This window comes from Manis pentadactyla, chromosome 14, assembly GCF_030020395.1.
Source record: "Manis pentadactyla isolate mManPen7 chromosome 14, mManPen7.hap1, whole genome shotgun sequence".
Classification (NCBI taxonomy): Eukaryota; Metazoa; Chordata; class Mammalia; order Pholidota; family Manidae; genus Manis; species Manis pentadactyla.
In genome coordinates this window covers 29,419,880-29,435,679 of record NC_080032.1, presented here as the reverse complement: position 1 = coordinate 29,435,679, position 15,800 = coordinate 29,419,880, and the positions used below count along the sequence as shown (strand labels likewise).

At 53.4% G+C, this 15,800-nt stretch overlaps 1 protein-coding gene across 24 annotated transcripts in view; it reads right to left on the bottom strand.

Annotated features, from left to right (window-relative positions):
- NCOR2 (nuclear receptor corepressor 2) overlaps positions 1 to 15,800 on the bottom strand; it is a 200,756-nt gene that overhangs the window by 161,348 nt on the left and 23,608 nt on the right. For 22 of the 24 annotated variants that reach the window (XR_008993700.1, XM_036921780.2, XM_036921760.2 and 19 more), the window contains exon 2: positions 10,567 to 10,613. The exons of 1 other annotated variant lie outside the window; for it this stretch is intronic. The gene's annotated coding sequence lies outside the window, so the exon portion shown is untranslated. Of the gene's footprint in view, positions 1 to 676; positions 763 to 10,566; positions 10,614 to 15,800 lie in introns of all 24 variants that reach the window. One more of the 24 variants, XM_057491719.1, reaches the window with a different exon arrangement.

Below are 15,800 nucleotides of genomic sequence, written 5' to 3'. Positions count from 1 at the left end.
GGGGAGCAGAGAGCAGGAGCTAGATGCCAGGCTGTCTTTACCTTTCTTGTCCTCTCCCACACCCCAGCACCCCGAGACCTGGTAGGCAACGACCCCCTCCCCAGCAGCCTCAGTTTCCTCATCTGAAAAGCCACTTCCAAAACAGCTTGTGGATATATATCCATATGAGACACAATTCAGCCCTGTAAGGAAATGAAGCACCAACACACGCTACAACACGGATGGCCCCCGAACACATGATGCCGAGTGAAAACAGCCAGGCACAAAAGGTCAATATTGTGTGATTCCATTTATGGAAACGTGCAGAACAGGCAAATCCATGGACTGAAGGCCAGTGGCTGTCATGGGCTGGGGGAGGGAGGAATGGGGGTGACTGCTCAAGGGCTCAGGATCTCCTTTTGTGGGGTGGAAATGTTTTAGAGGTAGACAGAGGGCTGTACGACATTGTTTATGCACTAAAAATTAATGAATTGTTCACTCTAAAAGAGTTAATTTTACATGATGTGAATTTTATTTAATTCAAAATAGACACAAAGACAGTTTGGTTGAATGGACACCACACCAGCTCAATTTACTGACTCTCTGAAAGTCGTATCCACCTCTCAGTTAGTAGAAGTCCCTGATCCGCACCTGGAGCCACCAGACATTCAACATTTTTTTATTTATCAAAACTTACTGAGCTCCTAATGTACGCACTGGGCACTGGGGATACAGCTGCTGTGGATGGGGTGGCTTCCGAGACGGTGACAGTTCGACAGTGGCCTGGATGGAGGAAAGGAGAAAGATGTGGCAGCGTCTCAGAGGAGAGAGCCAGGGCAAGGGCCTGTGGTGGCACAAGGCTTGGTGAATCCTGGGCACAGCCAGGAGGCCAGAACAGCTGCAACAGATGAGCAAAAGGAGGACGTGGCACAGAAGGCCAGCCGAGTCATGGGGCCAGATTGTGTAGGGCCTCACAGGCCACAAACAGGTCTTTAAATTTTAAGTGTGATTAAAATAAAATTCACAACTGCATTGGTTTCCTGGGGCTGCCAAAACAAATTACTGCAAATGGGGTGGCTTAAAACGACAGCAATTTAACCTCTCACAGCTCTGGAGGGCAGCAGCCTGGAAGCAACACGCAGCAGGGCCAGGCTGTGCCCCTCCCCCGGGGGCTCCAAGCATTCCTTGGCTTGTGGGGCATCCCTCCAGCTCTGCCTCTGTTGTCATAGGGCCTTCTGCCATGTGTGTGTTCTCTTATACGGACTTCCTTCTCTCGATTTAGGGCCCATTCTAATCTAGGAAGATCTAATTTCCAGATCCTTAATTGATCACATCTGCAGAGACCCTCTGTCCAAACAAGGTCATATTCGCAGGTTCTGAGTGGACATATCTTTTGGGGGCCACAACTCAAGCCACTACAACAATCAGGACTCACAATCGGCTGCATCCAACGCCCAGCAATGTGCCTCCCCTCCCCTCTCCTTTCCACACTGATTGCAGGGAACCAGGTGGGAAAGGTGAGATGGCAGGCTCTAGGGCAACTCAAGGACCAAGCCCGGGACCCCGCAGGCAGCCAGCCCTCTCCCAGTGGCTTATGGGAAAGGGACCTCCTTAACAGGGAGGCCAAAAGAGGCCACAACCTTTGCTCTGGATCACAGACCTCTCCAGGCCTAAATGCACCCACCATGCGTCATCTCTTCACCCAGGCTTAAAAGTGTCAGTTAACCCTTGGCCATGTGGGCCAAAGGCAGCGACCAATCCGCAACGGGGCTGTTTTCCTATGCGCTGTTCTTATTTTACAGAGGGGTCGCTCCACCCGCAGCAGCTGTGAGCTGGCAGAGGATGGGGCTAGCTGCTCCCTCAAGACTTCTGTCCAAGTGCAGCACCATCCTGCAACAGAGGGCACATGGCAGTTGGCAGGGACGGCAAGGACAGGGGCAGGAGGCTGCCTGCTCAGGGCCCCAGGAGCCCACACCGGGCGGCCAAAGGGAGGAGGAGGTGTCCAGAAATGCTCCTGGCCACTGCCAGCTGGATCCCAGGCCCTACCCTGGGAAAGACAAGTTATACCAGCCCCAGGACACACGTGCTCCCAACGTGTCAGGCACACCAGGGACAGGCTTCACACATGCTTCTTTATGCATCCCAACAGTCCTATGGAGTACTATCATCCCCATTTCACAGAAGGAGAAGCCCAAGGAGCAGAGAGGTAAAGTGACTTGCCCAAGGGCATGCAGCTGCCAAGTGGCAAAACCAGGATTTGAACCCAGTGAGTGTGGTACCTGAGTCTATGTCACTGACCATTAGGATTCACTGTTTCTCAGAACACATCAAGCACCACTGGAGGGCTCTGGGAGGAACTAGAGGCCACAGGCCCTGACTTTTGGAAATAACATCTCTAGAGGCATTAAACCTGACTTCCCAAGCCTTGTAACCTTCTGCTACATTCCATGGGATGTTCTGCCCAGATCACAAAAGGCAAAATACTTTGAGTTAAAAGTCATAGTTAAGGACAGAGGCCACAAACAATGACAGCCAGTTGTGGCCAAGAGGGAAGCTCTTTCTAGCACACACAATATGTTTTTCAAATTAGGACATTGCTTATAAAATCCAGATTTCCAGCTTCACTTCGGGAAAAAAAATCAGAATACCCAGTATGCCAGTTAGTCACAATCCCCACCCCTCCCTTTTGCTTCATTCCCTTCCTTAACTCCTTCTGAGTTTAGGACACCCTTTTCCCCTACCTTGGTCACCTCCCTGCTGTTGCTGAAAATAGCTGAGCAAGTGTTGAAGGACTCACTCAGCCAGGAAATGGACAAGAGACAGGAGTGTCACTCTTGGGGCTTCATGTGACCCTCCTTCCCTGTGGTTGGCTGTGCTGGTGGCATGAATCTTCCTGAGAACAAGGCCCACACATAATGAAGCAGAGCTGAGATAGCTCCCCAAAGTGTGGTTTAGACTCCTGGATCCAGCCATGCCTGAACTTGTTATACCCTGGATTTCACCATTATGAGCACCCATCAATCCCTCCTTGTGGCCCAAACTGGCCTGAGTCTCTGCCATGATTCAAGAGTCCTAATCACCCTCAGGTCTTGCCTCAATAGATACTTGTCCAAGGAAGCCTGTCCTGATCACAGTCATGTTTGGACCTTGTTACAATCTAGTGATGGCCTAAACTCTGTCCACAAGACCCTCACCACTCTTGATGCCACCTATTCAGCTGACATTCTCCCTCTAGACACTAAATGCCTCAAAATCATAGGCAATGCCTGAGTTTTCCATCATTCTGATCCAAGTAGCCTACAAATGTCTGGAATATCCATATACCCAATAAATGTAAATTAATCAACTAGCAAAAGAACAAAAGGGAGAAGCAAAAGCCATTAGATTTAACTGCTGCCTTAAATGTGAAAGGGGGGCCCAATTCCCAAGGTCTCCAGAACAGCCTCAGATCCAGAGAACCATTCCTGGTGCTTCTGGCCCTGTTCTAGCCAGGTAGGCCTCCTCAGCATTCCTGAAACATATGGCCTCAGGGCCTTTGCACATGCTGTTCCCACTGCCTAAAACACTCATCTCTCTTCCTATCATATGCCTGATTCCTTCTCATTGTCCAGGTCCCACGTCAAATGCTGCCTCTTCAGAGACACCCTTGATTCCTCTACCTAAAATGAGCCACCTGAAACCAGAGTCGCTTCACCCTCCCTTCCCTGCATTACTCCACAGCCAGCATTTCCCCACTGTGTAGCACCACATTTGCTTTTTGCACTGCCCATCACCCCATCAGCCTATGGGACCCACAAAGCAAGGCCCTGGCATCTTGTTTACTGTGTAACCCCACTTCACCCCAGGAGGCCATGGGGACACAGGCTGGCTGCAGGGAGACAGGAAGCAGACCCCTCATGTCCTGACCAGACCTACCCAGCCCCCAGCAGCTGCTAATGCCTGAGGGCCATCCTAGCCAAGAGATCCAGTCTGGCTCTGAGCTCAGGGAGGGCTGCAGATGGTGCCTGCACAATCCCCACAGCAGGTGCCATGGAATCAAGCTGCTTGGCCTCCAATTCCAGCTCTGCCAACTGCCAGCTGTGTGACCTTGGGCTAGTCACTTAACTTCTCTGTGTTCCCAGCTTCCCCAACTATATAAAATAGAGCAGATAATAAATAATAACACCTACCTCACACAGCTGCCAAGAGGAGTACATAGGTGAACATATTATGACACACTTGGAACACAAGTAAAGTCAATGCTCAGGAATTATTAAAATTATAGTTAATGCTAATAATAACAAAGATAATGGCAAACTCTCACATAGCACTAAGGCAAGCAAATGGTCAGGAAATGTTTGCTTTGGTAATAAATACAGCATTTGCTCTGTGCCAAGTCCTATTTGAAGCACTTTACACATACTGATTCATACAAGGTAAGTTTTAATATCATTCAATGCACTTGTTCCAACTCTTCCAGGCAGCCCCCCTGGATTGCTCCAACCCCTAGGAACACTAAAACACAAACAGTTCTTCATGTGAGTGTGTCCTCAACTTCTGTCTCCATCCTAGGCCACAGTGAGGGGCAGGGAGAGCCCCAGAGGCCCACAAACCTGAAGTAGGTGCAAGGGAATGCATACCACACACCAGCCCAAGCCACAGACCCTGCCTGAATCCCAGAAGTGCAGACCCTGTCCAGCTGCATGAGGATGCCTCAGAAAGCGAGAAGCATTCCTTCCCTGAAGTCTGCAGAAGGACAATTCCTACAGGAGGCTCAGGCCCTATGCCCCTCAGGTCAGATGTCCCAAGACACAGAGCACACCATGAAATACAGATGTTGGCTCTGGCTAGGGGTCTGAGGTTTGCATGGACAGCATGTGGGAACAATATTGACCCCAGCCATCCGCAACCTTTCTGCCCCCAAAGTGAGGTGGGCACAGCAGGTCTCCTCCTCCCACCTGACAGATGGATAGCCAGACTCACCAGCCAGACTGCCTGTGATCCCCTGGCACAGCAGGGGCCCCAGAAAAGCCAGCCTCTGGGACGTCTGGTCTCTTCACTTCTCAGACAGGAGAGGCGGCCCTCTCCACATCAGGGATCTGAGGTGCCTCTGTTCCCCAAACCAGGTGGCAGGAGCCAGTTAGAACACCAGCTCCAGCACTGGCTGAGTGACCTTCAAGTCCCTCTGCCTCCCTGAGCCTCCACTTGCTCATCTGGAAAATGGGTCTAGTGGTCATTACCACAGCACACAGGCAGAACAAGGGCTGCCCAAGGTATCAGCAAAGCAAAACCACAAAAAGAGAAAGAAGAGATAGAAAGAAGCTATTTTATTTTCAGCAAATGGGTTTGCTTTGTCATTAAATTAAGTACAATTTTATTTCACAGTTCAGAATGGTTTCTGTTAGGATTTATGGCAATTGCAGACGGATGACACAATCTTTTCAGCACTTAAACCTCTTCAGGCCTTAAGTCACCCTAAATTAGCATCTCCCTCAAAGGGCCACGCTGGGGAGTCATCAATAAATGCATAAAGTCTTAACACAGCGCCTAGGATGGAGACGTCACTCAACTGAAATATCCCGCACAGGATCTGTAGGCTGAGGCAGGACAGGAAGGATGCGGTCACTTAACCTCTCTTTCTTCGGCGTCCTGATCTGTCAAGTGGGAATGACAATCTCTACTTCACGGGTTTGGAAGATTAAATAAATTAAAATAGGTAAAGTGCAACATGATCACTATTACAAACCCTGTTACTACTATTATTGTCATGTGCAGCAATTTCAAAACATATGTAGGTTTACCAACCCAACTGCAGGGTAAAGACAAGTCGGCCAGGATCCCTGGGCTGGGGACCCACCACCATCCAGGCTCACTGGGGCCCCCACAGGCAGCGCCTTCCTCCTCTCTCCAGCTGGGAGCAGAGATTACTATCAAATGGAAGGAGACACATGTCAGACACAAAGATTAAAAACAAGTACAATTTTCGGGCAGGCATCCATCCATAATTATGAATCTGATGTAATTAGGCACCCCACTAACTTCATTACTTATTTATTTACGGGATTGCTTATTTAATTTACGGGCCTCCTTCCCCGAAAAGTCATCTTAACTAACACCCCTCAGGCAAGGGGGGAGGAGGAGGAGGAGGCCCCTATTCTGTCCCCACCCCCTTTCCAGAGCTTCCATATGTCATGCTCCTGCTTTGCCGCAAAATAGCTCGCTGGAAGGGCCTGTGTGACTTTGCCCAAGATGACAGGATCACAAGGCCTGACATTCACTCCACACTGCTCAATGACAACAGACGGCTAGGTTGTGGACCCGCAAGGCATGGAGCCGCCTCCACACCCTCCTCTCCCGGCAAAGGAAATCCTCAGGGACAGAGGGTGGTTCTGGCCAGCAATTCCTGGTGTGACCCTCTGAGCCAACAAACACATCAGTGCAACAGACGGGGCTGGTACTTAGAAGAGAAAGTGTGTGACTCTCACCGAACGACTTTAGATAAGGCACGTGACCTCTCAGAGCCTCAGTTTCCTCATCTGTAAAATGGGAGTGTTAAGACCACCACCCAGAGCTAGCTAGCTAACTTAACTCTAAAAACCCAACCGCTGCTACCCAGCACTACTCCATGGTCTCAGCCAATGCAGTAAGGCAAAAAAAAAAAGCAAGTAAGAGGCACAAAGACTTGCTAGCTTCATTCGTAATAGCCCAAAATTGGAAACAACCTAAATGTCTGTCAACTCGTGAATGGATAAGCAAACTGTGGCACATTCACACAATGGAATACTTCTCATCAATCAAAAGGATGAACTTTTGCTACAACCTGCGACACAGATGAATTTCAAAAACACGCAGAGGCAGAGAGAAAGAAGCCAAGAGACCAGCCACAAAAAGGAATGTTCTTTATGGTAATTTTATTATAAAATATAGAAGACTCTAGAACTTCTATGACTGCAGATCAGTGGGTGCTTCTGGGGGAGGGCATGTGTATTCTTTTGGTGGGAGACAGAAACACTGTATCTTGACTGTGGTGGCTATTATACAAACATTTCATTTGTCAAAACTTATGGAACTAAACCCTTAAAGAGAATATTAAAGGTCAGTTGCATCACAATAAGGCGGATTTTTTTAAACCATAGCAGAAAAATATATACACATATATTAGCACTATTTCCTCAGGTCAGGTCTGCCGGCCCTTCAGTGTCCCTCAAGTTCCCCCAAGCCCCTGATTCAGGAGCACTGGACAAGGAGGGTCAGGACTAAATCTCAGATTCATCCCTTCCTTGCTGGGTCACTTAGGGCAAATCACTTTGCCTCTCTGCCCATTAGCTCCCCCATCTACAAAAGCTGAGTTATAAATAGCACAATCCTTGGAGTATTTTTGTTGAGTAAAATGAAACGAGGAGGAAGTACCAGCCACAGTTCCTGGCATACAGCAGGGGTCTCATTATTGCTGCCGCAAAATGATGACTGGGCAAACACCAGGCCCCGTGTGGATAGGACTGGCCAGGACCTCATCCCCAACACACCAAGACCTACACCAGACCAGACTCCAGGCCCAGGCAGCTGCCCCAACCACTGAGGGCTCCAGGCTGCCAGGGCCTCCCCAGCATCTAATTGACGGTGCTGTCTAGGACAGAACAGGCTCCTCAGCAACACCCAACCTGCTCTTCCCAGGAGGCAGGCACAGAAGGATGGGGCCCTGTGCAGGGGTCGGTCCTGACGGCGGCACAGTAGGCACTGAGGGTCATCCTGGGACAGAGGCTGTGCTGGTGGAGAGGAGCACCTTGGCAGCCTGGCTGCCATGCGTACACTAACTGGGGTAGGACAAGGGTCACCCCAGAGCCCACCCATTTATGAAAGGAAAAAGACAGCGATGATAAAAGGACAACAGGGAGGGCTACAGGGCCGGGGGGCGGAGTCTCTGCCAGCTCACATGCGCCTGTCCGGCGGCTCCTGCTACCCTGTGAGTGATGGAGCAGACAGGCGCCTGGGAGCCACACAGGAGGGGCATCCCTAGGGCCCGATTAGATGGTCAGCCACGAGCAGACACACTCAACTGTCATCCTGTCCTCCCAGCCTGCCATCAGAGGCACCATTAATTGCTGTCATTTGAGGGCAGCCCATGGGGAGGAGGGGGCTTGTGGGAAGGGGAGGGGATGAGAAAAGGAGGAGACAGAGAGGAAGGACCAGGAGGAAAGGAGCGGAGGGACCTCATGCCTAAGGCTGAGCATCCTGAGCTAGAAGAGAGAGCCCCCCTTTTCCCCCACCCAGTGGAGGAACCAGGGCCCCGCCCAACAAGGGACAAAGCCAGCTGCCCCACTGCACAGCTGGGGCACAGAGTCCAGAGAGGGTGATCTTGCAAAGGCTGGACCCTGAGAATTTTTGTGCCCAACATGCACACCAGGTCACCTGTCCGCCTCTGGGCTGTCTGCTCCTGATCTGTTCCTCCAGGTGCCCAGGGCCACCCCAGCCCCCCAACCCACACCTGACCTCTCCCCATCATCTGGACACCATGCTGGGAGACATTCAAGGACAGGTGATTCCCACTTTCCCGCCTGTGCCCCAAGCTCACACGGTCCCTCCGCCACCGTGGGCAGAACCTTCACCTGCTTAGGGTAAACCCATAGCCACCTCCTTCTAGACGCACCCCAGCACAAAAGATCTGAGAGCTGGGCTCCCTGGTTCAAGTCCTTGCCCTGCCAGTTGCACACTTGGGACATGATATTACCTCCCTATGCATCCGTTTCCACATCTGTAGAATGCGGACAAGGACAGTGCCCATCTCAGGGGGTCGCTCTGAGGACTGAACGATGGACATTTGTCCCCTTGATCTCCCATGTCTCTCCTTCTAGCTATACTCCTGGTTCTTCCTCAGAATTGACCATCCTCCAGCCCAGGCTCCAGCCTCACCTGACTCCCCGGGGGAGGAAGGTCTCAGAAAGACCCTAGAGCTGCTGACAGGGGGCCACAGGGCACAGGGTCCACATAGCACCTGTGACCTCTGGTAAGGGAGCTCAGACCACTTGCCTGTGAGCCCCCAGCTCCCTCCCAGCCACCTTGCCTGTCCCCAGACAGGCCTTCTCTCTGGACTGAGGAGCCATCTGGGTCCTCCCAGGGGGCTTCTGGGAGAAGCGGGCTCCCTCAGCAGGGGGAGAGACCCCCTCCACTTCTCCCCCTTCCGCCTGCCTCCCTCCTGGCTCAGACGTGATGGATCGCCCCAGAGGAGGAAGCTAAGTGCTTGCAGACAAAAAGCCCTTTTATCGTCCTCGGGTGGGCCACTGGCATGACAAGCAGATAACTCAGCCATGGGAGAAAGGCTCCCCACTGGGCCCAGGAGGCAGACTGAGGGAGGACCAAGGGGCAGAGGAAAAGGAAGAGAAAATACCCCAGGCAAGGCTGCCTTCCTTTCAACTTCAAAGGCATCCTGGCTGGGCTCACCACCCTGGGGGGACGGCCACCAGCGACATTCAAGCCTCCCCACCTCAGATTAAACCCACTGGTGAGGGGCCCAGGGCCTGGCTCAGGAAGCGGGCAACTTTGGGCGGGAATGGGGGGCAGGGGGCGCAAAGGCTCCGAAAAAAGGAGAGAGGCCTACCCCAAAAAAACCCCACCTGCATGACCCACACAGACCCACCGTCCTGCAAACCAAGAGGCACATTCCACTCAGCCTCAGGGCCTCGCGCAGGCTATTCCCTCCGCCATGGGACACCATGTTCCCTTCCTCCCCTGACGCAGGCCTTTGCTCAAATGCCACCTTCTGGGGGAGACCCACCCTGCCCCCCATTTGAAACTGCAAGCCATAGCCCACCCACACCCCTATCATACCCCATGTCTCTGGTTCTCCACCCCACTGCTGCCCACCAAAGGACACCCTGGGTATCTGATTTGTTAGCTATTTGTCTTGCCAGGGAGGCCAGGACATGTGACCATGTTAGTCGTGGCTCTGTGTCCAGCACCCAGAACAGGGCCGAGGGCACACAGCAGGTGCTTTAGAAATAATGATCCAAGGAATGGAAGTCTTCAGGAGAAGAATGAAGTCTCCCCACAGCAGCCAGTCCTGAGCCTGAGGGGGCTGAGCACTGACTGTGTGAGCCCAGCAATGACTCAGTGACCCTCCCAGGACCCACTGGATAGATGAGGAGACCCCAGCACACAGGGGGCTCAGCTCCCTGGGACTCACGCCCAGGTCTGCTTCGGAGCTCCCTTGACACCGCGGCCCCATATGTGGGCCTTTCTGCAGGCCCCACCCTCCCCAAGCCTGTAGCCACCTTCAGAGCCCAGAAGCAATGTGCCAATGAAGCAGAGACAGAGGAAACCCACCAGCCCCACCCACTAGCAGGGACTGTCCCTTCTCTCAGGCATTGTCTGAAAATCTCTGCATTCAGGCAGGAAATACCCCATTCCTGGTAGACCCCACAGTCTCCCCCAGCCATTCCCCACCTCGGGCAATTCTGGGGTGCCAGATCTCACACAAAGGGCCACGCCCAACCCCCACCACATCCACCAGGCAGAATCTGGCTCTTCGAGCAACCCCTGGCCCCCTGCCCTCGACAAGGTCCTGGCAGTAAGAATTTGCTTGAGATAGCTAGAGGACAGACATGAACCTACCAGAAACAGCCTCCAGAGACACTGTGTCCTCAAAGACCCCAGGAGACCTGCAGGAGAAAATACGGGTCTTGTTAGTAAATATAATAGCCTCCACATGGGGATTAGGGCATGACCATATCACATTGTGGGTAGAGATCGCAAGGCCTGCTGCTCTGGGCCTAGCACACTGCACATGGGACCAAGTATTTCTCCATGACAGCCCCATGAGGCAGGTACTGCAACCCCATTTGACTGGGAGGGAAACTGAGGCTCAGACTATCAAAGTCTCATGCCCTGGTTCCACCAATAGAAGTCACAGAGCTGGGATTCCAATCTGAACCATGTGATTTACAAAGGCAGCCCATGCCCCTGCAAGGCCACCAGGGGCTCAGGGCCCCATCAGAGTGTCACTGTGAATGCCTCCAAAGGACCCTATAAACATGCGAGTGAGTGACATCTGGAGGATTGGGCTTACTATTCTCATTCAAGGTCAAAACCAGTGCAATGAAAACTAGCATCCAGAATATATTAAGGACAACCACAAATAAGTAAGAGCCAGTCAACCCAATAGGAAAACAGATAAAAGACAACACTTCACAAAAGTGGGCATAGTGATGGCCAATAAGCACATGAAAAGTGCGATATCATTAGTCACCAGGAAAGTGCAAGTTAAAACCACAAGAGACCTCTACAAATCCGTCTGAATGGCTAAGATTAAAGACAGATAACACCAAGAAGGCAGGGCAGCTTCAACACTTGGACATGACTAGTCGGATACAAAACTACTCTGGAAAAGTTTGGCAGTTTCTATAAAGATAAACATACACTTGGGGGAGCGTATGACCCAGCAATTCTACTCAGGATATTTTTACACAAGAGAGATGAAACCATACGTCCACACAAAAACTCACATGCGAATGTTCCTAACAGCTTTATTCGTAATCACACAAAGACTGAAAACAGTCAGCTATCCATCACACATACATGGTGGTGCATCCATGCCATGGAGTGGAAATGGAATGAACATAGACACATGCAGGCACACGGAGGAACCTCAGACTCATATGCTGAACACAGAGGCTAGACTCAAAAGGCTACACACACTAGGATTCCATTTATATGATTCTGGGAAGAGGTAGCTCACTTTCATGTGTAGAGAGGTCTACAGAGGTAATCACACTAGAACAAAAAGGCAATTCCCGCAAAAATGAGGATGGTGATCATCTCTGGGGAGAAGGCAGGTGGTTACATGGTGTCTGACTCACTATATGCACCCATGTGTTTATGCATTCTTTATTGCATTAGCTTCTGCACAAGAACAAATGAGTAAAAAATAGTACAGTGGGCAAAGCACTGGACAGTAAGTCCACATGCCTGGCTGTGGTACTGGCTCTTCCACTAACAGCTGTGACCGCGGGCAAGCCCTCAGCCCTTTCTGAGCTCTGTCTTCCCATCCAAAAAATGGGCTTGCTCTCCAAGATTGTCTCCAAGGCCTACCCACGTGAAACATCTTAGTCTCAAGCAGATCTCTAAGGAGCCCCTTCTCCACCCGCGCCACACCTCGGGGTCAGAGGCCAGTAGAGCCAGGCAGGGGGCAGCTGTATGCAGTGCTCAGGCTCTGGAGCCAGGCTCCAAGCATTCAAATCGGGACCCTGCCCTTCCTAGCTGTACACCCTGGGATCAGTAGCTTCACCTCTCTGAGCCTCAGTTTTCTCATCTCTAGCACGGAAACAATGATAAAACCTGACCTCATGGGGATGCTGTGGATGGCAGAATCAGCACAAGCACACTGCAAGCACTCAGCTACTGCTGGGAGTTATCATTACCTCTCTCCAGGGGCTGGCAGCTAAGCTCTAAGGCCCATCCACCCTGGCAAACCCCAAAGAGCCCTAAAAGGGGCAGCTGCAGGTGGCTCATGGGGAACAATCCCACCCCTTCTTTCTTGCCCTTTTCTCTTTGTTTGATTCACTATGATGCTCCCAGGCTTGGCACTTGGTCCTGCCATCTGCAGCAGCCTGAGACAGGCCCCTGTGGGAAGGATGGAAACAGGGAGGGCCTGGACACACCTCCACAGCCATCCCAGACCAAGCTCCCAAAGCCTCTGTGGCCAGCCCCCTGCAGCAATTCCCATAAAAGGCTCAGGCCGCCAGGCCTTATGGGCACTCTCCCAGGGCGCCACTGTGGAGAGGCAACTGGGTGGTCAGACTCCATGTTCTTCACACCTTCTTCCAATTCCAGCCAGCTCCTCCTATGATCTCCAAATGGACACAGAGTACCAACGGTGTGAGGTCAAGGCCAGCCCAAGCTGGCCCCAGGGTCACACAGCCCAAGGGGAGATACAGGGCATCTTCCAGCAATGACCGAGCGACATGTGGGTCCACAGAGTGGTTCCCAACTTAGAGAGGAAAGTTTCCCAGGAGTGGCAACAGCCATGCAGGGCCCAGTGGAGGAAGACATGCTGGTCAGGACCAGGGGGGTGCATCTGGCAGTGAAGGGGACAGGGGGCATGCGCAGGGAAGAGCTGGACAGTCTCTGACGCAGTAAGGAATGAAGACGGGTCAGGCTGGAGACAGTGAGCAGGTGAACCAGGGCCCTGCCCACAGGGACCTCAGTCCCAGAGCAGGGAGTCCCTCAGGAGGGTTTTGAATGCAGAGAAAGACAAGATCCCGCTGGAATTTGGAGAGTGCCTGCCACCTAATGAGTGGAGACCACGTTGGGGTGGAAGCTGCAGTGGGCAGGGAGGCTGCTGTACCAGGCCAGGCGAGCGACGTGGTGCAGGTGGGGCGAGGGCACCGTGGCGGAGGAAGCAGGTGGATGCAGATGGTTCCAACTGTGGGCGGGCAAGGGGGGAGAGCACCCACTCTGTGCCCCAACTGCTTCTGAGGGTCACCACGTGTCATCCTCACAACCCCCCTGGAGGTGTGGCTACCGCCATCTTCCAAACCAGGGGGCTGAGGCTCAGGGAGTAGGCAACTCACCCAAGGTCACACAGCTAGGGAGCAATGAGCTGGGATCTGAACCCAGACCCAAGCCCTTTAGGCCATGGGAGCCAGGGCGCCAGGTGGGGCAGGAGGACCCTCCTCGGTGTGACGAAGACAGCTGCAGGAGGGGTGGCCCCGCAGCCCCACTGGCCTGGATGGGGCTCAGCACTTCCCCAGGTGGAAATGCGCCCCGCAGGACCTCCCTACTCCCAGGAGAGGGGGCAGCCCTGGCAGCCCCCTGCCCCTCCACGTGCACACATGCTCCCCCACACCTCACTCAGCCAGAAAGTCCGGACAGAGGACCCAGGCCTCCCCTCCCCCTCTGCCCGTTCAGGCTGTTTCCGGCCATAGTCCTGACCTGGCCCCATCTACAAACACTGAATTCCAGCCCATGAGGAAGTTCTCCTCTTCCTGCCCGCCTCCCCCGGGGGCTGGCCAGCAAAGCAGATCTGAGAGCTCCCCTCAAGCCCACTGCAACCCTAGCTCAAGTAGTATGGCCCCCCAGGGCCCACAAGTTGACTTGCCCCCATCTGGCACCCACTCCTCCCTCATCAGCCCCAAAACAAGCCCGTCAGGCCCATCTCCCCATCTCCTGGCTCTGGTCTTCAGCTCTACTCAACGCACTCTCACCCTTCTCTTCTGCCCTCTTAGCACTGGCCCAAGCACCACCTTTCCTCCTCCAGGTAGCCTTCCCAGATCACCCAACCAAAGAGGCCCACGCACAGGGTTGCAGCCATGAACACAGAGACAAGGGCCCTACGGAGACATGGTCATGCGCTCCCACACCCAAACACCGCATAGGTGCATCAGTGAAGGAGCAAGATGATGTCGAAGAGCAATGAGTGCCATGACAGACACAAACCAGAGTGAGCCTGCGATGAATGACGCAGGGGCAGGAGGTCAGGGGAGGTCTTCCCTGGAAGTGACACTGAGCTCAGGGCCGAGGTTTCAAGGCACAGCTGGCCCCGTGGAGATCAGGAGAGATGGCACTTGGGAGGAAGGCGGAGCCGATGCAAAGGCCTGGAGGTGGAGCCAGAGGGCAGCCAGCCAGAGTCTGGAGAGGGCACCAGGGCTTTATTTCCAGAGAAAGGCCACAGCAGGGGAGTGGCATTCTCTGACCTGACACACAACTGAGTAGGAACAGTGTGAGGCAAAGCCAGCGAGGACTCCTCCCAGCCAATCCCCGAGGGCTCTACTGAGGTAGTGACCTCTCCCTGGGTCTAGCCTCAGCCTCTTCCTGCACTGGAGTCTGCTCAGAACCTAACGATACCAGCCTCAGTGCCGGGCAAGTACTTCATGGCTAGACTCCAGCACCACCATGCCTTTCCCACCAGGCCCTGCCGCAGCAGCCCAGGGCCAAGGTCCCAACCCAGCTGGCCCCTCGGGACCCTGGTGATGCCAGGTCTTTGCCTCTGCCTCCTCCCAGGGCAGGCTGCTAACAGCACCCACACAGGAGTGCACAGGCCAGGGCTCAGAACAAATGCTCCCTCCTGGCCCCCACCTGGACTCCTGCCTCACAGGCCACAGGAGGCACATCTTTGAGGTGCTGATGGGCACTCACAGTGCCTGCAGATGACGGGCAAGGCGGCAAAGGAGGCAGCCTGGGGTCCAGTCCCAGGGTTCCCACCTGTGCACTGAGGAGCAGAACGGTTCCCCTCCCAGGGCTGCCACAGTGACTAAAGTAGCTAACGCAGGGGCAACACTGGCACCGTGAACAGCAACAAGCTTAGCACAACGAGTGATCTCAATGTGTCACTCCATTTCGGCACCCCTCACAGCACAAAAAACAGGAAAAATAAAAGCATGGACTGATCACCTGTCCTGAGTGTCTGGGCTAGAACTTGAACCCTTTCTTGGCCTTCCAGGACCCAGGGAATTCCTCCCTAGCATGCTTATTTCACAGCCGACCCTTCTAAGGGCTGTGCCCACAACTTACCCTGGTGCATCTGACTGCAAGCTGTGTCTCCAGAGAGCTCCTACACATCCCTCTAAACCCAGCTCCATCAGGCCCTTCTCCTCACCACAATGAATAAGCTTTTCCTGACAATGCAGGCATGTCCTGGCCCTCACTGCCATCCCACCCAAAAGCTCTGCCTAGCTGTTTCCAGCAGACCCTGAGCCCCCTCAGGAAAGGGCCTGCCTAAATCCCTCACTGAAGCCACAAGGCCAGACTCAAAGCCAGATGCACAGTGGGACCAGCAGTGCTAGGCTCAGAGTACAGGGAGCTGGGTACAGAGGGGGGCCTAGTACACTGCAGGGCCAAGGCCTTGGGAT